Below are 24,494 nucleotides of genomic sequence, written 5' to 3'. Positions count from 1 at the left end.
ACTTAACTACATCATCAACCACATAGAAAACTTGTAACATCAAGATGTCTGTTTATAGAGTTCTATTGCAAAATAGAGATATGACGTTAACTATTGTCTTCCCAATTCCTAGTGCTTATCATGTACTATGTATGATGACCTGTGCATTCACTATTAGAATATAGACACAGCCAGCACTGGATATTTTTCCTGGACCATAGTTGGACTTTTTTCTTCATTGCTTGGTCAATGGAGGATGCTATGGGACCAAAATTACACTGTTCAATAGGGGAGCCCCTGGCTACAGGTGCTATTGAGTACTTGAGTTATAGTTAGTCTGAACTGAGATGTGCTGCAAGTTTAAAATGCATACTGGATTTCAAAAACTTAGTTCAATTTTTTTAAAATGAAAGTATTTCATTAAAAACATTTTACATTGGTTATATGTTGGATAATAATTTCATCCATATTTGGGTAAATAAAATATATTGTTGAAATTAATTTTATCAGATTATTCACATATATTAATGTGGCTATTAGAACATTAAACATTACAAATTGGCCCACATTGTATTTTCATTTGTTGTTAGCGCTAGTACAGACCATAGTGAGACTCCAAAAGTCATTTTTTCAACCATGCTATGTATGTCCCTAGCAGTCTTGTTTTATGACAAGTGCTCAATCTTCTTAAAAGTCTTTCTCCTCCTCCTCTACTCCTCATCAAAGGCAGAGTCACACTGGTCCAGAAGGCTAGTAGTTCAAAAGAGATTGCTGGCCTCTCTTTACCTTACTATTTTCCAAAATCCATTCAGCAAATCCAAGGCTTAATTATTATTTGTATAAAGTTTTCTTAGAGAGATTAATAAAATTCAGTGATACTTGAAACCAAAATATTCTTGTGATCCAGTTGTCCTGAACAGTGTGAGGTTTTTAATCTTGATTTTTAATCATAGTATTTGCTCTTCATAAACAAGATGATACTTACTCTCATTTCTTCATTTCCCAAAGCAAGACAGGCACACGAAAAACTTATTTTATTTTATTCTGTATGAGGATGAGTTTGATGTGACTGAAAAAAGTAATCAGTACAGAACTGCCTAAACTTTTAGCCCTAGGTAGAGATAAATTCCATCTTTGATAATCATCTACAACTTCTGAATAACTGCTTCTTAGGTATGAGGTCAGCCTGGTGCCTTGGCTCTATCCATGGACAGCAGCTGGTCAGACAATTCTGTATGCAGCTTTGACTACAGTGCTACAAAGATTTCTCAAGGAGAGAAAGAAAGAATTGCAGCCCAAATCACAGCCAGGCTTGTTTCACCAGCCTTCTTGAGAACTGTCAAAATGGGTCTATAAAAGAGCAAGTGAATTGCAAAGCAATGCCAAATATGAAAGACTTGAATCCAAATCAATAGAATTTCTGCATGTAGTAAAGTACATTAAAGGACTATGATCTGTATACAGAGACAGAAATGTTAACAGGCCAAAAATTTTGGTAATTTAGGGGAAAAGGCAGAAAAATACATGGTGGAACAAGATCCCTTTAATGACATTGGAGTCTGTTGAATGGTATAACTTTGGGCTACGCACACATATCCAAGATCACACAAGGCTAGAAGTTATATCCAGGCAAGCTGAAGGACAGGGATGCCCAAAGAAGGGGAGGCAAAAAGATCAAAAGATAAGTGGACAGGTAAGTAGACAAGAAAATGCAAGTAGAGGGCAGAGCAAGAAGATGATTCAACATTCAGAGTAGAAAGTGACAGTCTGATTCAACATTCAGAGTAGAAAGTGACAATCAGCCAACCAAACACACACAAGGAAGATATGTAGGAACTGATGTTACTACTAAGGCAAGAATGTTTCATTTAACATTCCAAGAAAGTAACTAGAAGTGAAGGTGATGACAAAGCCAATTACCTAATGGATATGGGGCCCTATTGTAACATAACAATTTTAGTGACAAGGCAAATCCTCGTAGACACAGAAGTGAAGTGTGGTCAATCTGAAGAAAGGCTTGAGGAAACATGAGGCTGAAGAGGTGGGTGGGGACTGAGATGGGAAGATTCTGACAGGCAGAACTGCTCAGAGTTGGGAACACACAGTTGGCTGTCACCTGCAATGGTTTCTCAGTGCCTCACAACTTGGTAGAGGTGTTATATTTTACTGGATTATGACAACATTTGGGATCTGCTAGTAGGGTGGGGTAGGGAGTCATATCCTGAATTGCACTTTTTTCCTTTCATTCAAAATACTCTGGTGCTCATGCATTTACTGACACCATTCCTGGTGGTGGCTCAGCTCAGGAGGTGGACATTTCCAGGACTCTGTGGTCCATGGTCTTGTTCTGCTGCTTGGTGTCTGGTGATGGTCATGCAGGACATCAAGTAGCAGATGAATCAGGTATGCCCCATATACAGCCAGAATCGACAACATAATTATAGTTTACAGATTAATTATCATTCCATCATAGATCCTTAGCTTGTGCTGTACAAAAGGGAACAAAACAGTTTCCTTTTCAAAACTGGCACCTTCTTAAGGAAACAATTATATCAAAGGAAATCATAAAAACTGAGCCATCAAAATAGAGTTTTATGCTATCACCAAATGTTTCATTATATGATAAAACTGAGTGAGATTTTAATGGTCATCTCATATAATAAAGGAATGGCTCAGATGATTTTTAAAAACAGGCTAATGGTATACAATTTATTCAGTGTTTCTCAACAGTTACTGTGCATCAGGTTTACTTGGGGGTCTTCTCAAAACAGAGATTATTGAGCCCACCCTCAAAATATCTGATTCAGTGGTCCAAGGCTGTGCATTTCTAACAAGCCCACAGATGCCTGTGGTGCTGGTCTAGGGACCCTAGTTTAAGAATTACTAATCTGGTCAGTGGGCCAGTCAAGACAATGACCCTGGCTCTGTCTAAATGTCTACAGTTCTGTATTCTAACAAGACTTAAAGAGAAACAGTGCAAAAGAGAAAGAGAGAGACAGAAAACTTTTTATTTTGTCAGGCTTGAGAAACAAAGATTACTTAATTGTTCAGAAAACTTTTTGTCACCAAGGGACATTTGGGTGAGTTGGTTTGATGAGACTAAAAACTCCAAGCCGGACACAGTGGCTCATGCCTGTAATTCTAGCACTTTGGGAGGCCGAGGCCCGTGGATAGCTTGAGTCCAGGAGTTGAAGACCAGCCTGCGTGACATGGCGAAATGCTGTTTCTGCAAAAAAATACAAAAATTAGCTGGATATGGTGGTGCATGTGTCTGTAGTTTCAGCTACTTGGGAGGCTGCAGAGGCAGGATCTATTGAGCTCAGGAGATTGAGGCTGCAGTGAGCTCTGGTCGTGCCACTGCACTCCAGCCTGGGCTACAGAGCAAGGCCCTATCTCAAAACAAAAAACCAAAAAGACTCAAGACCGCCCCTTTTGGGAAGGAACACTAAGAAGAATGCCTGAATGCCTGTCGGTGTCACTCACAGTACTTGTTGTCTCTCCTCTCTGTAATGTAACACTTATCACACTCCTCTTCTGCAATTTCAGGACTGCCATTAGGATAATGTGGATTACACTTCCGCAGCCCCTATCTAGATGTTACATTCAAATGTCACTGACAGTAAATAGAATCTGCTATAAGAAATAATGGGGAATGCTGGCCAGAGTCTGTTGAAAATAGATATCTGCCTTAGCCAGACGCAAAGAAAGATAACCCTGAATGTAGATTAAGTCTGCAATACACACAAATTCTTGATTCTGTCAGGTTCATCAGAGACAGTAAACCCAGAGAGATTTGAAGCCGAATGGATTATGATCATTTACCTTGTATTGAATTCCATGGCACCTGTGAATATTTACCCTTTGCACAGTAAAACTTCAGGCATAGCAATCTGGAAACTGCTCCCCTGAATTCTGCTTAAAGCATGTAGTCAAAATTTCTGCACACCAGGTGTAGGTGGCTTTGTTATTATCATCATTGAAAATGCATGTCCTGTTTTCTTGTGGCAAGGTGACAGGTGATATACAAAACAAGATGCATCCATAATCCATGCCCTTGAGGATCTTTCATACAAAGACAAAGGCGAGCACTGATTTCCAGACAATAGCCTCATAAAGCAGCTTAAAGTAAGATTTTGTTTTCGTTTTTATTTTTTGTGGGGTTTTTTTGCACAGAATTTAAGTGAAAAATATCTGTTTCTGTGAAGCAATGGTTTGGTGGGATCAATTTCTCCAGTGGGCAGATGTGATGGTTAATATTAGGTGTCAACTTGATTGGATTGAAGGATGCATAGGTGGGTGGTAAAGTATTGTCTCTGGGTGTGTCTGTGAGGGTGTTGCCAGAGGAAATTAACATTTGAGTCAGTGGACTGGGAGAGGAAAACCCACCCTCAATATGGGTGGGCACCATTCAATCGGCTGCCAGTGCAGCTAGAACAAAGTAGGAGGAAGAAGGTGGGATAAGCTGGCTTGCTGAGTCTTCTGGCTTTTGTCTTTCTCCTGTGTTGGATGCTTCCATCTGTCCCTTCTGCCCTTGGACATCAGGTTCCATGTTCTTCAGCCTTTGGACTCTTGGACTTACACCAGTGGTTTGCCGGGGGCTCTCAGGCTTTCAGCCACAGACTAAAGTCTGCACTGTTGGTTTCCCTACTTTTGAGGGTTTTGGACTTAGACTGAGCCACTACTGGCTTCTTTCTTCCTCAGCTTGCAGACAGCCTATCATGGGAGTTTACCTTGTAATCACGTGAGCCAATTCTGCTTAATAAACTCCCTATTATATACACATGTATCCTATTAGTTCTGTCCCTCTGGAGAACCCTAACTAATATAGCAGAGTTGGTAGATATTTGTTTAGTGTCTAATCCCTGGGCACTGCCTACCCTCCCACTGGCTCTTCCAATCAGCATGTCCAAGTTTCTTGTTCTGGGCAGGAAGTGGTGAATAACGCAAGGAAATTATCAGCAATATTTTTAGTATATGCACACTTTTTTCCAGTTCTACCATTGATGATATTATTTTACATGTGATCTGATATGGTTTAGCTGTCTCCCCACCCAAATCTCATCTTGAATGATAGCTCCCATAATCCCCACATGTCATGGGAGGGAACCAGTGGGAGGTAAATGAATCATGGGGGTGGGTTTCTCCTGTTCTCATGATAATGAATAAGTCTTATGAGATCTGATGATTTTATAAAGGGCAGTTCCCCCGCACATGCACTCTAGCCTGTGTAAGACATACCTTTGCTCCCCCTTCACCTTCTGCCATGATTTTGAGTCCTCCCCAGCCATGTGGAACTGTGAGTCCATTAAACTTCTTTTTCTTTATAAATTACCCAGTCTTGGGTGTATCTTTATTAGCAGCAAGAGTCCGGACTAATACATGATCAAAAACTAATTGGGCGAGAAAATTGTTTTTGGCACCTCCTTTGATTTTACCTGAAGGAAAGCCTGACAAGAAGGGAATCAGTTACACTGGAGCTCCATGGTGTTTGAATCTGAGAAGACTGAATATCAATATCTGCTTGACTTCAAATCCAGTCCTGTTGTCTCAGTGCCCATCTAGCCACCTGCTGGCATCCTCGCCTGACACCTGCTCCAGGGGGACTACACTACCAGATAGACTCACCTCACTAAAACTGATTTAGAAGTGGATTTTAACTCATTAGGCTAGAGCCAAGATATTGAGAGGACCTGCTAAGCATCTGCCATTTAGTCACGGGCATCACTGTAAAAGGTCCACTCTCTAGTGTAGTCTAACATGAGGAATAGTTTACCCATTTGCCTTATACTATGGTTCAAAAAATTCAATGAAGTCAGCCCTATTAAGTGATTAGTTTCTCTCAATTTTCTTATAGGGTTGGACTTTGCACTAAAACTACACTTCATGTCATGACTTATGGGTGACCTTGTGACTTTCCCTTGCCAAGTGTTCTTACAGGCATAGCCCAGTGCCACCTTCATATGATTGTGACAACACTTAGAATAAGAAAGGCAATAATCTCCTCTTATTCCTACTAGGGATACAAGAGCTCTACTATAGCTTGTAACTTTCATACTTTCTAGACATCAGGAGGGATCATTCACACGACCACCACCACCACCACCGCCACTACCACCACTGCTACTACTTTTACTGCTATTTCTACTAGTTCTTCTTCCTTCTCCTCCTTTTTCTCCTTCTTCTTTCCTTAAGCTTCTGTACTTACCCTTCATTCTCATGCATATTTTCAACCTGTTGATTAGACAATCAGAATTCGTTTATGTAGGTTGGTGGTAGAGCAACCCCACATCAATATGTGAGTAGATTAAGCTGCAGAAGATAAATACTTGTGGCCCACTGTTGTCTCAGATCATGATGTTTGTTTCTCAAGTTAAGGCCTCCTTCAATTTTGGCATGCAAAATGGTGGCATCTACCCAATAATTTATGCTAACTTCCCTTTGGAAGTCATTTCTTGAGCAGAATACCTACAAAAGTTTTTCTATTACATGTAGAGTGTAAAGCTGTTTTACAATATTTCTGAATAAATTTAAAGAGAAAAAGATAAACTTTAGAACCAAATGAAATGTTTGCATCCCCAATTCCTAAGGCCACGTTTTGTAAGGCCAAAGAGGAGAAGTCCCATGGCCAGGATACGAGAAACTTGTTACTGAAAAAGTAGTAATAGGTGTCCAGACTTCATTGCTGAGTTATTTTTCCACTTTAGAGGCCAGATCAGTCAGGACTCATCTATACAAAGGCATACATTGAGCAACTTCTATTTCCAAGACAAAGGCAATCAGGATATCTTAGACAGAAGGAGGGTTCAATTGAGTCTATAATTATAATTAATTTGTAATTGTTTGTCCTCTAAGTTAGCACATATAACTGACATTAGAGATAATCAGCTAAACCTACGACAATCAAAATTTCTCAGGTCCTATTATTAAAAGTATTCAACATATTTATTAATGATGCAAGTGTTTTGCAAACCAAGGAAGGTATTTCTTACAGCAGTAGAAAATTCCGTTTGTTCTCTCACTGCCTTTTTTCTTAAAGTATTAGGGTTATTAAGTGCAACATCTGCACAGAACAGGTTGTTTGCTTTTCAAATAACTTTAGCAGAAAGAAATATTTGATGAATTAGTAATGTGTTTGACCTTGAGAAACTGATCAAAATATCTGGCTCTTTGGTCCTTTACTTTGATGCCTCAGTAACTTTTTAAAGCTGAATTTTACAAGCCCCTTAGCAAATTGGTTTTGCAATGGTGTTTTTTTCTTGTATCTGATATATTACTTGGATGCTGACAAACCTGCTGGAAAGGAAAACAAAAATGAAAGTCTAAGTAATCAGTAGCCTCTGCAATCATTATAGATGCTCGGTGGGTATTTCAGAGTCCTTTACTTGAAAACAAATTATGTAAATCCACTTATGTGTGTTGAAAATTTACAGTAACTCTAAAGAATGAGGAACCAGACACATCAGCGTAGTTGAAAGTTAACTTCTGAGACATTAAAAGATGTTCCTAGGTCTGTAACTTCTTGTTCTTTGTCCAGGAAATTTATTTTCTAGACAATTACCTCTATGGGGAACACCCAGGGCTGGAGGGAACAATTTTACAGAATCTTACTGTTATTGAGTCAGCAGTGCTAGCTATTAAATAACAGGTGGCAGGCTGTGATTTATATGCGCAAGTTGCACTGTGCAGTCGTCCTATGCAGGCCCTGGCCCTCAGGAAAGAAAGCCAAAGATGGTACATCAATTACTATAAAACTAAAGCATCTTCTTTTGTTAGTCCAAATGTGCTTACCTATTAAGCTATAAAAAATGTAATCCATGAGCCAAGACCAAAATCACCAGTGTACACTCACTCCATACATACATAACATTCTTTAGTCTTATCATCATCCTTTACATGTTCATTACACATATTTAAAAACAAAAGATAATCCATCTGCCTCTTCCTATAAGATATGCTTGGAACTAAGCAATGTAGCAGTGAGCCATAAGAAACCTGGATCAGATATTTTAATTGAATAGACAAGTCCTAAACTTATTCAAAGAACGAGTAAGATTGTCTTGGGATGGTTTTGCTTTTATTTGGTATTAGTTTTTGATTTGGTGTTGGTATTTTTTTTTCCAGGAACACTGGATATATTCTATGTTTTATGGAACTTTTTTTAGTTCACCAGTGCTTTAGGTGTTATAAACATAAGTCAAATATCATGTCTTGCTGGACCCAACTCACTAGGCACAGAGACTGACATCTATTTGTTCAGTATTTCTAAGGAATCTCAAATCTAAAACAATAGCTGTGTGGCTTCATGTTTAGAGATTGTCCTCTCAGTCTTTCAAACATTATTCGTGGAGATTTGTTTCCACTTCAAATAGCAGAGCTATTGCAATACTGAATCTGTGAGAACTTCCTTGCCTTTTGAATGCTTATTGGCTGCTTAACATTTTAAATGAGAATTGTTCATCCAAAGGAAGTTCACTTCGTTCTGAAATTCAATTCAACCTAAATTGTAGGCATCTCAATTTCCCATTCTGAAGTTCCAAGATCAAGAAAGTGTCACCTTACTCTTGATATATTTTGGGTTTTACAAAAGAGTCAGACACTCACAATTCTGGGAGAAATATATTTCTAATTTTCTTATTACAATTCTCACAGCATATAGTAAAGTTCATTAAAACATTGAAAAAAGTTACATTAGAATTCAGTTTTCTGTTTGATTCTATGAGGGATAATAAACTCAGTAACATCTAGATAGTTTCTCATTATCTCTCACCAACTTTTTATTTATTTATTTATTTATTTATTTATTTATTATTATACTTTAAGTTTTAGGGTACATGTGCACAATGTGCAGGTTAGTTACATATGTATACATGTGCCATGCTGGCGCGCTGTACCCACTAACTTGTCATCTAGCATTAGGTATATCTCCCAATGCTATCCCTCCCCTCTCCCCCCACCCCACAACAGTCCCCAGAGTGTGATGTTCCCCTTCCTGTGTCCATGTGTTCTCATTGTTCAATTCCCACCTATGAGTGAGAATATGTGGTGTTTGTTTTTTTGTTCTTGCGATAGTTTACTGAGAATGATGATGTCCAATTTCATCCATGTCCCTACAAAGGACATGAACTCATCATTTTTTATGGCTGCATAGTATTCCATGGTGTATATGTGCCACATTTTCTTAATCCAGTCTATCATTGTTGGACATTTGGGTTGGTTCCAAGTCTTTGCTATTGTGAATAGTGCTGCAATAAACATACATGTGCATGTGTCTTTATAGCAGCATGATTTATAGACCTTTGGGTATATACCCAGTAATGGGATGGCTGGGTCAAATGGTATTTCTAGTTCTAGATCCCTGAGGAATCGCCACACTGACTTCCACAAGGGTTGAACTAGTTTCCAGTCCCACTAACAGTGTAAAAGTGTTCCTATTTCTCCACATCCTCTCCAGCACCTGTTGTTTCCTGACTTTTTAATGATTGCCATTCTAACTGGTGTGAGATGGTATCTCATTGTGGTTTTGATTTGCATTTCTCTGATGGCCAGTGATGGTGAGCATTTTTTCATGTGTTTTTTGGCTCCATAAATGTCTTCTTTTGAGAAGTGTCTGTTCATGTCCCTCGCCCACTTTTTGATGGGGTTGTTTGTTTTTTTCTTGTAAATTTGTTTGAGTTCATTGTAGATTCTGGATATTAGCCCTTTGTCAGATGAGTAGGTTGTGAAAATTTTCTCCCATTTTGTAGGTTCCCTGTTCACTCTGATGGTAGTTTCTTTTGCTGTGCAGAAGCTCTTTAGTTTAATTAAATCCCATTTGTCAATTTTGGCTTTTGTTGCCATTGCTTTTGGTGTTTTAGACATGAAGTCCTTGCCCATGCCTATGTCCTGAATGGTAATGCCTAGGTTTTCTTCTAGCGTTTTTATGGCTTTAGGTCTAACGTTTAAGTCTTTAATCCATCTTGAATTGATTTTTGTGTAAGGTGTAAGGAAGGGATCCAGTTTCAGGTCTCTACATATGGCTAGCCAATTTTCATGTCTCACCATCTTGATGTCATACCCAAATCAATGTAATCTTCTCAGAAAAGTTGTGTGGCCAATAGAATGTTAAGGTAAGTTCTTATTTTTTTCTCTGAAATGCTTCTAACTTGCAGATCATACATGAAGCATAAATGATGTATATATTTGAAGCCTAACACAAATTCTGATGCTTTTAACATTAAAAGTGAGCCAAAATATTTGGTAAAACTCTTCTGTTTCTCTGAGAGTTCATATTGGGATGTTTGGGTCTTTCAAGGATGCTGTCTTGGAACTGCTCCACACACTCTGGACCTGCCTTGCTTTGATATCATTTTGGTTTCGCTCCAATTTCAAATTTCTACCCCTTCAAAAATTAGATTTTGAGTCTTCCAAATGTGAAGGCAAATTTTACAGACCACCTATAAAAATCAAGATGGAGTATTTCATGCTGCAGTATAACCCCCAAATCTTACCATGTCTAAAAACAAAATATTTACTTCTCACTCTAATTGTATATCCAATATGGGCCAATGGGCCTCTGCTCATTGTAGACCCAGGTTGACATAGGCTTCATCTTTTTTTAAATTTTTTATTATTTATTTATTTGTTTTATTTTATTATTATTATACTTTAAGTTTTAGGGTACATGTGCACAATGCTTCATCTTAACACAGACTTCTATCACCTGGGTAGGGAGAACAGAGCACTACATTGCCTCCCAGGGCCAATTAAATACTGCTTCTTGGAGGGAGATGCAGGCAATTTCTAGCACTTCTGCTCATATTTTGTTGGTCAAAGTAAGGCCACAGCTAACTTCAAAGTGGGTGGGGAGGTACAACACTGCATGAGCTCAGAAAAAGGAGAATTAGAATGTTTGTGAAGAGTGCTAATGGCTATCACCCCTTGGAATACTCCACTTCCCCAATCTGGCTCTCAGTAGAGCGATGCTTCAGAATACCCATGGTAGCACTTTCCAGGTTTCTCTTTCTGCTGAGTGCTATCCACAGAGAGGAAAATAATAACTATCACAGGTATATATTAAGACTCATTTACAAACACAGTGTGAATTTAAAGTATATTAGCTTAATCAAAGAGTAAATATTATGTTTCTATATCATGGTTTAATTTTTCATTAGTTATCATTTATAGGTCTGGGGTAAAAATAAAGCATATTTAGGCTAGTCGTGATGGCTCACACCTGTAATCCCAGCACTTTGAGAGGCCAAGGTAGGAGGATGGCTTGGGCACAGAAGTTCGAGACCAGCCTGGGAAACATAGCTAGACCCTGTATTTACAAAAATTTTAAAAATACAAAATTATCCAGTTGTGGTGGCATGAGACTGTAGTCCCAGCTACTGGAGAGGCTGAGGTGGGAGGATCACTTGATCCCAGGAGTTCAATGCTGCAGCAAGCTGTGATCACACCACTGCACTCCAGCCTGGGCAACAGGGCAAGACCCCATCTCAAAAACAAAAAGTATATTTTATAATTCTATTCAAGACATTTTGGTAAGCAGAAAAACCATATTTTCTCGTTTGCTTTACACACCTGGAGGTATCTACTCCGAACTTCTTTTGATTATTTTCTGCAATCATGTGGTTAGTAACTTCCTGATTCCTCCCACCCCCACATCTAAACTCAACTGATGCTGGTTATACTTACAATTTTTTACATTATCTACATTCCTTGCATCTCCCGAACCTAATGCCATTCTCCCTGTTACCCAAGTTGTCTCCTCTCAGCTATTTCAACATAGTGCCACTTTTTTTTCTATGCTAAATACAGCTTGTCGGAGGAAAAAAAAACTAATCATTGCAACTCCCATATGGAAACTGCAAAGATTGTTAGAAACTGCTCTCTACTGCTCCAGGCTACAAGTGCGTCACTAGGTCTTACATGTTTGCTTGACAATCTCACAGCAGGAATCGCTGTGGGGAGAGTAGGAAAGTGAAATAACAAGGAGATTGGATGTCAAACTCTTTTTTATATGAGATCTAATAAGGATATTTATTATCTAATGTAGAAGATTAAAAGTTTGACCCACACCTTTTACAGCCTTGCAATATGGCCCTCTCTTTCTATTACTGTAGCTCATCAATTTATGTTTCAGAGAGTCACTTTCTCATCATCCTAGATGGGTGTCTCAGCAGACACCTGTGGATATGGATACGACACAGCCTTTAAACTCCCTTTCTCCTTTCCTGCTAGCCCCTCATCCAGGGCATCCTGCTGACAAGAATTAACTCGCTTAAACACCTGTGACTGGGTAATTATTGAGGTGTTAATTTTACACTATTCTGCTTGATACTAAAGATGGGAATTAATTGAAGGTAGTTTTTATGTTCAGCCCTAAAAGTCTTTTGTTCCAATCCTGGGCTGTTAGGTTAGCAATGATTGCTGTGAAGCAAGGCCATAGGCAGAAATGTGGAGAAATCCAGGAAATACTGCTCCCTAACCAAGCTTTTGTAAGAAATAAGCTAATGGGGTAATGATAATACTTAGGGTGAAGAAAGCAGAGCTGGCTCTATAGTGGAGACATCATTTAGCAAGGTGATGGAGGGATCAGAGTTGACAGTTTTCTAGAGTGAATTGAACTGTTCTCCCCTCCCACACAGTGCCCCAAATGGCAAAAGGATCCGTAATAGAATACAGATCTTCACCAAGGTGAGAGAACACAAAAAGGCCATGGTTTTGGAGCCAAGGAGAAAGAGCATGTCATCATATTGGAAGAACAGGAATGTAGCAGGCTACTTTAAAAGGACCACACAAACTTGAATAAGAGTGAGTAGGGAATCACCATCATGGACTAAAGACTAGAACCGCTCTCTCCACTCAGAAATTTTTATGTGAATCAAGGGGAGTCCGAAGCACCCTTTCCCCCAGTATCACTGTGACTGAGATAGTACTTATTGCTATCTTTTGTAGGTAGAGGTCAAGCCTGATTTATCTGATTTCAAACATAAATTGGAGTGAAGTTTTTCTCATTTCAACAATATACTCTATATTCAAAGTCACTGCACACCAATCTGAACATTATACTTTCTGGCTCAGAAGTCTTCACAAGCTCAGATTATGTGCTGTATTAAATCTAAGACACAGGAGAGCACTCAGAGACCACTATAATTGGTCCCTATCTTTGCTATCAAGATGTACTTATTTATTCTTCCAAATCTTCATTTTCTGCGCTCATCTGTTCACATCATTACTTTATCCCAATGGACTATTAATTGTTCATTCCTTGAACTCTGAAATTACTTTAACCCCGTGTAACTCTAGTGTATGAACCACCTTTTTAAAATGCAGTCTGGATTATCTGTAGTTACTTCATTAGGGTCAGAGTTCTTAATGAAATTAAAAACTTTTGGGGGGCAAGATTCATGTCTTATATTTCTCATACCCTCCTAGTGTCTGGCAAGAAGCTAAGCACAATATAGATACTTCTTAATCAATTGCATTATATGTCACTGCTTCACATATTGAGTAGTGTCTGGGTCCAGTATGTCATCAGGGCCACAGCATGCTGTACAAGATAATTAACTGACATGACAAAAGTTTTCATGGTAGACAAGTACAAAAGACAATGGATTGGTAGTTTCACCTGCAGAACACACTTTAACTGATTTGGCAGATATGAGAACTATATTGACTAAACGTATCCTTACCTTAGCTCTGTGAAGTACAAGTTGGTGCTTCCTGGGTCATAAACGTTGGTATTCTTGCACTGAGAGAAGAATGGAAGCCCAACAAAAAAGCCAGTGTTCAAATTCGCTAAGAGTGAGACCAAAAGCCTGATGCCTAGAGTTTGTACTTGCCTCAGTGCTAGCAAGTACAAGTAGTCATATACTCAGGAGCACTGTAGAAAGAAAAAGACCAGAGACACTGCAATGAATTATTTGGCCACTTGTTTCATTTGGGCAAAAATAATAAGTATAGAAGTCGCCTTTATGTTGCAAATTCTAAGCCAGAGAATTATTATTGCTCACTGATCTCATTTTTATGTAGGATAATACTAAGGACATCTGCAGACTAGTAGATGAGTAGACTACTAATATCTAGCAATGCCTGCAGCTTTAATAATCACCTTTCAAGTATGCTCTGAAAAACAGAAACAGAAATCTCAGTCTTTCAAAAGACAGAAACATTTAAAGATGAAACCAAGTAATTTATCATTGTCTCGATGCTGTAATTCAATCTTTGTTGAAATGCAGAAAACAACAATTAGTATTGCTTCTGTATCTGCTTTTATTATACCCACTGTATCATAGGAACTCTGTGAAAATGACTAACTCTCACAGGTCTCTCGTTTTCTGCTAACCTTTCTTGTTATGAAAAGCATAAGACAAGAACAGTCATTGATTGGGGAATTGAAGTTCTCCCATAAAAGATGAGTATGTCGACAGAAATACCATCAGTTCCCCGGCATGCAGGTCAAATATTCCTTAATCTCACTTCTGTCAAGGGATTGTATGACCACCCTCAGACAAGGACAGCCGATATTACCTGTATTGGGAATTGGACCCGTTGAAAATGCGTGAAAAGCGGACAGAGTGAACTGAAGAACAGCAGTGCCTCCCTCAGACACACAGAATCATGCCTGGCTGTATCTTACACACCAAACGAACTGTATTTTTGATTTTACTGTCTGACATTTACCAGAGGGATAAAGATACATGAGTAATGAGGCGAAAGGGCATTACAAGCTGGGTGTGTATTTTCCCATTACTTTAAGAAATGAGCCTAGCCAAAATTGCACTCTGAATTCCAAGTTAAAAATGAATTAAATGAGTATCCTTCACATTTGTCACAGCACCCTCAACAAAAATAAAAAATTCTCAATGTATACATGTGGCTGGTCTTTTTCTATGCCATTTCCTAACTATATTACATACCTGTTTTCACAGTATCAAGCTGCACATTATTTTTGGTTGGTATGCAAACACCAACATCTGTGTCTATCTCCTCTATGATGTCATTTTCCTTAATAACACCAGCTCCTGTCATTATCAACTGCCTGGTATTTGGTAGACATGATGTTAGTGCTGTACGTGTATTCTGCCATTTAATTTTTAACAAAAACCCTATACAATTGTCACCATTCTTTATCAAGGTAAATCACACCTTTCTTCTTTTTCATCTTTCTCTTCAGAGTCTAGCGCAGTGTTCAGTCTCTTCTGCAATCTCAGTAAGTACATTGACTCATTGCATTTCCTGGCACACATGAACAAAATAAGGGGTTGAAGTATAATTAATGTGGCCATAAGTGGATAAGTAGATCAACCATCCAGTCCGCCACTTTGCTCAGAAGTGGCTCACACACTCACTCACCCACAAACACACACACACACACACACACATGCACATATTTGGAAGGCATGTTTTGGCTTTAAGCATGCAGAGTCTGATTCCTGATTACCTGATCATGTAGAATGGATTAAACTCCTTTTTTTTTCTTTTTCCTTTTTTTTTTTTTTTTTTTTTTTGCAGTTGGGCAGTCACTGTTCATGATACCCCAGAGTGTATATACTACTCAAACTGTATTACATTCTAATCCAACACCAATGAACATTACTTAGTAATAAAGAGATGTTTAATTTCTTGGCTTATAAAGTTAAAAACATTGAATCTCCTCTGGGGATTTCCTTGTCCTGAGGTGGTTGGTGTGACAATGAAAATTGCTATTTACTGTTGAAAGGCACCCCTATAATCTGGTGTGGCTCCAGGAACTTAGACTTTCTTAATGCTATTTCATATTTAGAAAACAAAACTAAAACAAAACAAAACTCTCCAGCACCCGTATAAGCTGCTCAAAACGTCATTGCTACCTGTAATTAATTACATGGAGAATCCAATTATCACAGTTAAGGAATCAGACTGGTACATGCAATTTGCACATGTTGATCACGTTGGCCATAAAAATTATAACAGGAGAAGTATACATAGTGGGTAATTATGCACACCTTGTATAAAGCTCTGGAGAGCAATTACGATATAAAAAACAATGTCGGCTGGGCTCGTGGCTCATGCCTATAATCTCAGCACTTTTGGAGGATGAGGCAGGTGGGTCACGACGTCAAGAGATTGAGACCATCCTGGCCAACATGGTGAAACCCCATCTCTACTAATAATACAAAAATTAGCTGGGTGTGGTGGTGCACACCTGTAAATCCCAGCTACTTGTGAGGCTGAGGCAGGAGAATCACTTGAACCCAGGAGGTGGAGGTTGCAGTGAGCCGAGATCATGCCACTGCACTCCAGCCTGGCACCAGGGCTAGACTCCGTCTCAAAAAAAAAAAAAAAAAGTGGAATAATAAGAATAAATGAGTTTCACTGAAGTAATAACATTTCACAAGTTGTAGTTTGAAGTTTCTTCAGCTTAAAAAAATAGAAAATTATCTTCAAATGAAAAAATTTATATAGCTCACTGAGGTAAACACACAAAAAAAACAACAATAGAGATATATTATAATTTTTCATGTACACTGTGGAGACTTGGCTTGTGTTGCATAAGAAAATATGAAGATCCTCCACATACACTGAAAAGTTCCTAGGAATAAAGGGGTGGTTCAGACCAATATGAATGTTAGAATCAGTAAAACAGAGTCAAGCAAACCCCTGTGACATTCATCGTACCAGTTACATGAGTTACTCTAAATTATGATCCTTTTTCTTATAGATGGAGGAGTGATAAATGCAGAGCTGTCTGCCAGCCTATTATACGGTCAGTAGCAGTGAAAGAATGGAGAATGACAGGAATAAATAACATAATCTGATCAGTTCGTAGCACACAAAGACTTCTGGGGCTCTGCTTTGTGTGACGATTGGTAGTCTCCTGGGAGCCACCTTAGGAAGATTGACGGTTGCCACAGATAAGTTCAATTGTGTGAAGGACAGAAAGCATCCATTTTTAGATGCTAGTTAGATGCTTGATGAAGTAAATGGACCCTATATCAGAGCTTCTTGATACAAACTAAATTACCATGCCACATGGAAAAAATAGGAGAGTTTTTTAATGAATAATAACTTCTTTTGAATCGAGTTTGTGACTATTATATTTTTTCTAAAATATCTCCAAATGTCCAGAAGTCTATAGGAAATAGATACATGATAAATGTTCTCTGCTGAATTTTTATATATACGTTTATATATACAAGATGTAATAGTAACATCTTGTCTTATGAAAAGTTCTTGGTCTAGATACAGACAATAATATGACTTTAAATTTAAAATAAGTGATAAAGATTAAGGGACACACAGAATTCCACTATCTAATTTAAGTGCCAATTGACTTGTTGTATGCTTCTATTTTTTATTTTTATTTTTTAAGCAGCTTTATCGATGTGTGATTGATATTCAGAACTTCACATATCAAACATATAAAACTAAATGTATGTATACAATTAGATTAGTTTGAGCATATGCATATACCTGTAAAATCATAATCACAGTCGAGAGTCTAGATGTATATATCACCTGTAAAAGTGTCCTTGAAGCCCTTGTCTTCCCTTTGTATCTTCCTAATTCTTCCTTTGTATGTTTCATGGTATCAAGAACTATGGAGACTTTTTGTCTCACTTGATTTTTTGTTGCTTACCTTTTTTTGTTGCTATAATACTTGAAGCTGGATAATTTATAAAAAAAATTATTTGGCTCATAATTCAGATTGCTGGAAAGTTTAAGATTGGGCAGGTGCATTTGTTGAGGTCCTCAGGCTGATTCCACTCATGGAAGATAATGGAAGAGGGGCAGGCATGTGCAGAGATTACAAGACAAGAGAGAAAGCAAGAGAGAGAAACAGATGAAGCAAACTCTTTTTAACAACCTGCTCTTGTGGAAACTAATCCATTCCCTTGAAAGAAAGAACTCACTCCTGGGAGAAAGCATTAATCTATTCATGAGGGATCCACCTACATGAATCAAATACCTCCCATTAGGTCCTGCCTCCTAACACTGACATTTTGGGGATCAAATTTCAACATGAATTTTGATGAGGGCAATCCACATCCAAACCATAGCACATTCTCTTTAAAACTGTCTTCACTCTTTTTCTCATGACAATATTTTTTCCTTAATTTTCAGCTGAGTTCAAAACCTTCCTTTTAGTCTTCTTTGTGGACTCTATACTTAGCCCTTTTCTCTCTCAGAAATGTCCATAGCCAATTTCATATACCTCTATGCATGGAGGTTTTTACCTCCACGCTTAAACTATTGGTTTTGGAATATATATCTTTAGCTGAGTCTCAACTCATGCCAGAAAAATACTTATAACTGCTTACTGGACAGTTGTTGATTTTACAGAATCAGATAAAAACCAGCAATGCTAACTGATTTTCTTTCTTCCTCACACTAGATCTCCCTCTTAATCCAAATCTTGATTTTTGGCATTATTATGTATCAAACACTATAAGCCACAGTCAATCTTTTGCCTCTCTCTCTTTCTTTCACCCATTTTAAGTTTCTGCAATCTACATTACTTTTTCCTGCACATCCTATTACTACTGCCTTTCCCTTAAGCTTTGCTGCAGTCCCCTAACCTCCCTGCCTCTGATTTTGGCTCATCACATTAATTTATTCTTCAGCATACTGTAAATCTGATCACATCACTTTCCTGCCTAAAACCTTTTAATGGCTGTCCGTCTTGCATGCAATAAAAGTTAAACTTGTTAGCATGGCTCTCTGATTCCTCCCCAACATGGCTACTCCCTTCCTTTCTCACCCCATAATATCCTCTCTCTCCAAATATCACATCCTGAATTTACCAACTATGGGCAGGCCCTTTCTCAAGTGATAAAATAATGTTTTATTCTTTTCTGCTTGGCAAACTCATCTCCATCCTTCAAGATTTTGAACAAATGTCATGTGTTCTTTGAAACTTTTTCTAATATCCCCTGTCAAACCCAGACGGTCCTTCCCTGTGCTTCCAGAGACCTCTCTGTAGATATTTATTATGGGACTTACCACTCCATACTGGGATTATTTATTTATCAGTAGGCTGTAACATAATTAAAATAGGGTCCCTTTTTTACTCAATTCTTCATCTTCTAATCTAGCATGGGTGACTACTTGTGAATTAGTGAATATATGTTCATTTTCCCCAAATTTTTGTGAATTGCTAGTATATCATTAGATAGTTAGCCAAAGGCCTGTCATATCACTTCAGATGGTTATGTTAGCAAAAACCAAATTTTTATGTATTTTATTTTAGAAATAAGAGGAAGGACACAGCACCAAATGTCATTCTTTTATTACTTCCCATTTTCTGATTGCCTTTTCCCCAGAAATATTTATCAAAAATTTCCTTTGTGTGACAGACACAGTGCTTAATGATCTATAGATCTATATGATAGGATCTATATGATAATAAGCAGGATTATTTCTGCACTGAAATGTAGTATGTGATCAATATTATTAGCATATAACAACTAAGAGCTAGAGGAATTTAGAAGAGGAGCTCAAATCCATTCAGAGGAAGTCGGGGAAGTTTTCATTGAAGTTGGCCCTTGATACCTCAATAGGTTTCCTCACTTGGAGGATGATGGAAGGGTCTGTGAGGCAAGACAATCATGTGAGAAAAAAGAGAGGAAAAAGCAGATGGATTTCACTAGGGAATCTACAATAATACGCTGAGCCAGGGTATTTTTTTGAAACCAAGTGAAACAGTGGGCCCCAAGGCATGAAAGATAAGTGGACTAAGGTTAAGAGACATTCAGTGCTGCCTGGACTTGAATTCCTAGGACTATGAAATCTTAAAAACTGGAAAATGACACCACATTTTATATTTTAGGATGATTAATATATGAGTTATTCTTATAGTGTCTTTTGGAGGAGGTTAAAATCAATTACAAACTATTACATTAGTCCCAAATTAAGGTGTTTGTTTTGATATGAAAGTAAATAAATTTAAATTTATCCAACATAGACATAGAAAATTGTTTTTTCTTGTTTGCTTTGGTTTTTGTTTCGTTTTTGAGTGAGAGTCTTACTCAGTTGCCCAGGCTGGAGTGCAGTGGCACAATCTTGGCTCACTGCAACCTATGCCTCCCAGGTTCAAGCAATTCTTCTGCCTCAGCCTCCCAAGTAGCTGGGACTACAGGTGCATGCCAACACACCCAGCTAATTTTTGTATTTTTAGTAGAGATAAGGTTTCACCATGTTGGCCAGGCTGGTCTTGAACACCTGACCTCAGATGATCCTCCCACTTAGGTCTCCCAAAGTGCTGGGATTACAGGTGTGAGCCACTGTGTCCAGCCTGAAAATTGGTTTTAAAAGTACTTATTTGCATGAGATTTAAGAAATCTAAGTAAGTAAAGTTCTATCCTTGTACCTATCATGGAATAAGAATTAAATATATGGTAGCTCTTAGAAATTTATTTAAACTACAAAGAGCAATTTCTATTGTACACCTGCTGTTCTACATTCTTCTTTATAACCAATTACTATAGTGCCGCATACTCACAATGAACAAGTCCTTATAACAGGATAGTGGCTAACATAAAATGCTCTGCAAATAAAATAAAACAGCCTTTCAACAGTACTGTTTGATTAAGCTCAACCGTTTTTCTTTTAATCAATTTCTCTAAGTGTCTCCGCTTGGATTTATATGTAATAAAACAACTTGCAGGATATTATCAATAGCTTAAAATTGTAGCATGGAATTAGGGAGCTCCACCATGTTTTAGTTCTGTGACCTTGGACAGGTCTGTTACCTCAATGTCTAATATGTGTCAGATTTTCAACCAGTTTTAGCACTATCACCCTCCTCTCTCTAAGCATTTTACTGCAGATGATATAAAAAGTTTAGCACTTGATAAGCATATATTAGTATAATGTCTAGAAAAATGTAAATTTAATTTGTAGGCCTTTTATTTGGTATAACCACTTCATTGTCTCCAATTAAAAATGACTAAAAACTCATGAATAAATTATAAAACCTCACATTTTTCCGCAAGATATTCTTAAGTTGATAGGAGGTTGGTCATATAGTCAACAAAAGCCACAGCATTTTAAAATTTCTCTTCCTGGAATCTCTTGACAGTACAAAAATTAATGTTGCATTTCTCAACAATAGGAACTTTAAAGCCCACAAAAGGAATAAAGAGCAGATACCTGTGAAGTGCTTAGAATAGTGACTGGCATGGAGAAAGCACTATAGAAGGATTTGCTATTATCATCATCATTATTAATATGGAACAATTTATATATTCCTTCATAGGCCTTAGAGAAAGTGTCTGTTATGTGCTGTTTACACATAGGTTAAAATCTTCCAGAAATAGGTTCTGGGTCAGGTGCCAGATTGTAAAAGCTACTGTTAAGAGACATGGTAAATTAGTCATATTCAAGTTAAACTAGCCTTGATATAAGCTCTGGGCTTCAAAGGGAAGGTTTTCTGTGGTATAATAAAAGTAAATGTAGGGCAACGGCTTCATTGACTTCACTGAAAAGAAGAGACAAGGGAAGCCAATGCAGAAAAAAAAATTACATTTACATTAGTAGTTATTCTCTCTGCCTCTCTTTGTCATTGATGTTTAGTTTTATTTTGTTTCTATTCAATGAAAAAAAAATCTTAAATTCCTGAATTTAGACATTTCAGAGATACTGATTGTTTTGGGCTAAATTGTGTCCCCCTAAAATTCATATGTTGAAGTCCTAACCCCCAATACCTCAGAATATGACTGTATTTGGAGACAGGGCCCTAAAAGAGGTAATTACACTTAAATGCGGTAATTAGGACCGGCCTTTTTCTAATATGGCTTGTCTTCATATAACAAGAGCAGATTAAGACACAGACACTCACAGGAAAGACCACATGAAGACACCACAAAAAGACAGTCTTTACATGCTAAGGAGGGAGGCATGAGAATAAATCAATCCTGGTGACATCCTAATCTTGGACTTCCGGCCTCCAGAACTGTAAGGAAATAAAGTTCTGTTGTTTAATCCACCTAGTCTATGGTATGTTTTTAATGGCAGCCCAAGCAGACTGATAAAGTGATCTAATAATGTTTCTAATGAAGGTATAAACTATTTATATTCAAATAAAGTCTAAGAAACAGTATTATAAAAAGTGAAATGTTTAACAGTCTTCAGAGCTATGCTGAGCTAGAGTAAAAACAATGGCCATAATGTAATAGCTTTTTGGTGCATGCTATAAAATAGGCTCAGATAAGCTTAGAGAGGTTAAGTAACTTGCCCAATGTCACAGATAGGAAGTGAGGAAACCACCCATCAAAATGAGGTGTTTTAATTATAGAATCCTTGATATTAATCATGATAGATTAAAGTATTCTAGTCAACTTTGGGTATGGAGTGAATTAGAGATTGCTGCACAGGACAAAATGAACACTTGAAAAGAATACTTTCAAGCTGTAAAAGAAAAAGTAATAAACATGTCCCCCTCCCAAGTCACAAGGATGTAGAATAATTCAGATAAGTCTATGTTAAACCTTGTGACTCAAAGATACAGTGCTGATTATATATCTTTTTATTATTTGAATTAAAGGAACATGATATCGTTTATACACACACGGAAGAAAATCAGCTGGTACTCATGAGGGACTGCATGGGCACCAAACACAGTACATAAGAGAATCAAACCATACCTTATATTGTAATGGCAGAGACAAGCAGGTGTTGCAGGTAGGGCTGTGGGAAGATTCTGATTGTGGTTGTGAAGATTCTGATTGTGACTAACCAGAGCAAGATATGAGTGGGAACCTGGACAGTCAAAAAGAGAAGCAACGAGAATGGGGTTCCACGGTTTCATAGGAATGTGTAAAATTGATCATCTATGTTTGAGAGCTTTGGAATAAGGCAGACCTGTTGCTTCTCTCTTAGATTGCGATTAAGTCTATTCTGTTCTCTGAAGGCTGGACAAGTACAGTCCTCCAAAGCCCTGAAGATACCAAAGTGAGCATTTTAAATAGCAGCATCCTAGATGTCTGAAATCGTGAGCCTTCTTACATGGCAGCCAGAGTGTGAGCCCTGATTTTTGCCAGACTTGGTTCTCTCAGTGCAGCAATATGAACTAGGGTTGAAACAGGTGAAGCTACATGGAATTACATAGTTATAATTCCACTTAGATTCAATAAGAATGATTTGGGGACACTGATCAGCCAAAAATCTGTACAAAAATGATTTAGGAAAACAGGGGATGGGGAAAAAAGGTAATGTTACCTAATTGGCATACTTCTTTCTTATGGAAATAAGTAAATTTATGTGTGTGTATAACATATATACATAATTTATTTATAACTCAAATGTGTTATGCATCTTTTAACTAAAATACTTTTTTAATGATCACACAGACAACTTTTTATTGCTCAATGAATATGTTTCTTTCTTTTTTTTTTTTTTTGAGACAGGGTCTCACTGTGTCATCCAGGCTGGAGTACAGTGCCTCAGAGCTCACTGCAGCCCAGATTCAATCAATTCTCTTATTTCAGCCTCCCCAGTAGTTGGTACTACAGGCATGCACCAACATCCCTGGCTGATTTTTATATATTTTTGTAGAGATGGGGTTCTGCCATATTTCCCGGGCTGGTCTTGAACCCCTGGGCTCAAGAGATCCTCCCGCCTCAGCCTCCCAAATTGCTTGGATTATAGGTGTTAGCCTCACATCTGACCTTTATTCAGATGTTTCTTTTTCTTGATGATTTTAACCTAATTTCTAAAAAATTGTAATCCTATTACATGTCAAAATATTGTTTTTCTTTATGAATCCTGTCTTCAATGAACAGGGAAATGTATATCTAAAAATAAGTGTGCTCCTGCCTGGCATTAAACGCTACTGAGCCCTAAAGAGAATTGCCTGTCCCTCTCCTCTTAGCTTTGAGCATCATTAATAACCTTTCAACACACCATTTCTGATTGCATACCACTTTTTACCTTCTAATCTTAAACACACAGTAAACATTCATCTTCTACAATGGCTTGGTGAAAGCAAGCATTATTATCCACAGCATTATAAATGAGCAAGTTGATCTGGAATGACTACCCAAGGGAACACACAGAGAGGGGCAGAGCACAGAACCAATCTCTATTACCAACAATTCGCCAGGGTAAGAACTACCAACCACATGTTATATTGAATCATGCTTCATTTCCATTTGTTACCGTAAAATTCAGGGAAGCACCTTCAATTCTTTTTGTAGACGCTTCCTTCTTTCCAACTCTTTTTGCCAGGCAAAGTTATAAGAACTGGGTTCATGTCACTAAAATACATATATGTAAACTGATGTGACCTATAACTACCACCTGGGCTTTGTAACCATTCATGCTCTTTTTGTTCCAGCATACCTAATTCCACATCCAATATTCTTCTGGTAATAGTTCCATCTTCTAATCAATGACCACAACAGTTTACCCAGGTATCACTGTGAACAGTGCAGGGAGTACATAAAGTTGAATTTGGGGCTGATATTCTTTTGGGCTTATAAGTTATGTAAGAAATTTTGGACTTGACCCTAAGAGCAGGAGAAAACACATTGAAGTATCCCACACAGAAC

At 37.9% G+C, this 24,494-nt stretch overlaps 1 long non-coding RNA gene across 2 annotated transcripts in view; it reads right to left on the bottom strand.

Moving 5' to 3' along the window:
- Nucleotides 1–2,955: 2,955 nt before the first annotated feature.
- LOC104005192 (uncharacterized) overlaps nt 2,956–24,494 on the bottom strand; it is a 40,333-nt gene continuing 18,794 nt past the window's right edge. Inside the window, exons 1-4 of one of the 2 annotated variants that reach the window (XR_001716211.3) lie at nt 15,951–16,123; nt 15,112–15,201; nt 13,656–13,846; nt 2,957–3,205 (exon numbers count right to left, since the gene is read on the bottom strand). This is a non-coding gene — a long non-coding RNA (uncharacterized LOC104005192). Of the gene's footprint in view, nt 3,206–13,655; nt 13,847–15,111; nt 15,202–15,950; nt 16,124–24,494 lie in introns of those variants that run through there. The other variant, XR_008546597.2, reaches the window with a different exon arrangement.

This window comes from Pan troglodytes, chromosome 13 (assembly GCF_028858775.2).
Source record: "Pan troglodytes isolate AG18354 chromosome 13, NHGRI_mPanTro3-v2.0_pri, whole genome shotgun sequence".
NCBI lineage: Eukaryota > Metazoa > Chordata > Mammalia > Primates > Hominidae > Pan > Pan troglodytes.
This window is presented reverse-complemented; position numbering and strand designations above follow the sequence as displayed.